The following is a 2,406-nucleotide window of genomic DNA, read 5'->3' on the forward strand; positions in this document are numbered from 1 at the left end:
AGCATCAGGTAGACGAGTCCATCCGACTCCAAGGGCATGTCGCTGAGCGTAGAACCGTAGCCTCAATCCTGGTCGGAAAAGTACTCTGCAACATGATACGTTGCAGCCGTGTAGGTCAGCATATTAAATATGCTGGCAAATCATCAAGAGAGGGAGTAAAATAATAATCACTATCTCTACATGCATATTTGGCCGGTGGAGCTGAGTTTTGCATAAAGCTAATTTTATCTTACAACAAAAGGGGTCGAAAGCAAAATATTACTACATAGTTTGTTGTTAACGAGATGGTTCCGCCAACCAGTTCTCGTACCCGAATAGTTGTTAACACCCACATCACTATTAAGTTGTGTCGAGAGTTTAGGGGAAATTCAATGCCTTCGGCTCAAGTTGTCCATGTCCGTGGACACGGCTAATCGATTAGGTTGGGTACTCTGCAGAGTTTTGCACACGTTCCCCACAAGATTTGATCGCCTCCGGGTTTGTCCTCGCACTTCAGGGTGTTTGAAGACCGGATGATCAAAACATGGTCTTTCAACGGGTCCCTCTGAATCCCTGTCGGTGCCCATCCATTCCTACCGTTCGTCTACATCTGCTAGCACCGCCTGTCCAGAGTCGCCGCGTTGTCCAACCAAGCCAGAGCCCATAATGACTTGTGGCTGTGCAGGTAACCCTTGAGTCTTGAAGTCTCCGTCCGTCCCTTTGAGCCTGGGTGAAGCTTTCCGTAGGATGACATGGCCTCTCCAGCATCCCGGGCATCCACTGGGTTTTCCAGGGAGCCGATCAACCGTCCTTCACCCAGTGTTGCATTGCGTCCGAGGTCTTGAAAATCTTGTCTTAGTCCGGTCTTGATTATTATATCAACCTCGCATTCACTCGTGGTATACACTCAACCGATAACCCGTCTACTAGAGCATAGCATATATAACATTGTCGTCCCGGGGCCAAGTATCGGGGTGTTGGTGTTCCTACCACATGATACTACACCTATGACTAAAGTTTCCAAGTACCTAGGCAGCATGCAAATAGGGCAAAGAAGGTGATCTACTATGCATTGAAAACATAGGTAAAAATAACATGATCAAAGATGGCTTGCCTTGATGATAGTTGTCCTGCTTGAGCGTCTCTAAGTAACACGCTTCGCACTCCAGATGATCTACCGATACAAACACAAAGCACACCATAAGCAATTCAATCATGCCACGAGTAAAAATAACATCACATGCAAAGATTTGCAAACGACTACGCAAAAGAATTTATCGCGCGCCGGTAGGACAAAAACTTGTTTCTGTTGAAAACACCAGTAAAAATACTTGGAAAATTCTGAAAATTCTACTACAGTAAGGTTTTATCACTATAAAACAGTAGCAGAAAGAATCAACTCAATATCATTTTTCAAATTCCTGGAATAGGCAAAACAGTGTTTAAACTCAATCTGCTCTAACTTATATTTAAAATTCCAAACACAGAGCAATTATATATTTTTAAAAACTACAGGAAATTTGTGAGCTACTGGAAAAAGAATCAATGTCATTGGACGTAGGGATAAAAAGTTGTGATCAAAACAAGATTGAAAGTTTCTGTTTTCGAAATCTGGACAGAAATTACGAAACTGCTAGTGCTAATGAGAGGCACACGTGGCAAGCTTCTAATGGCTGAGATGGAGTGCATGAAATAGAGAGAGAGAGGTTGCTACCTGCTGCTGGAGGTGTTGCACCGGCATGAAAGGAGATGGCCGGCGAGGAAGGAGGGAGTAGCTCCGGTCGGTGGGGCGTCGGGCGGCGGCGGTGAGGTTCGTCCTCCGCGGGGAAGAGGCGGCGATGGAGAGAGAGTTCGGGGAGGGCTCCTCCTCCGCGGCGAGGCCGAGGTGCAGCAGCTTTCGGGCTGCTGCCGCTGCTCGCGGCGGCGGCTAGGGCGGCGGTGGGGTGAGGCGCCGGCGGCAGCTTGTGGAGGTGGCGGTGGAGAGACGGCGGCTAGGGTTGGGGAGAGGTGGAGGTGGGGGGGTTTATATAGGCTTAGGGGAGGAGAGTAGAAGGAAGGAGAGGGAGAACTTTGGGAAGGAGATCATGGGAGAGAAAATAGGAAAGAGAGGGAGAGGTGAACGTGGGGAGTAAAAGGAAAAGGAGGGAGAGAAAGAAGGAAGGAGAGAAATAAGGAAAGGGAGGGAGAACTCACGTGGGGAGGGAGTGCATGCATGGAAATTGCATGCGTGCATGCATGGGGGCTGGGCTGAGCCCTTGTGGCTCGGCCTGGCAGTTCTATATATATATATATTTTTTTTTTAAAACAAACAAACAGCAGCAACAAAAGAAAAGAAAAGAAAATAACAAAACAGAAAAAGATATATATTTTCCTAGCTAACAAAAATACTAGAAACAGAGTAGGTACTAATATACGTATATGCACTAG

The sequence above is a fragment of the Hordeum vulgare genome, chromosome 3H (assembly GCF_904849725.1).
Source record: "Hordeum vulgare subsp. vulgare chromosome 3H, MorexV3_pseudomolecules_assembly, whole genome shotgun sequence".
Classification (NCBI taxonomy): Eukaryota; Viridiplantae; Streptophyta; class Magnoliopsida; order Poales; family Poaceae; genus Hordeum; species Hordeum vulgare.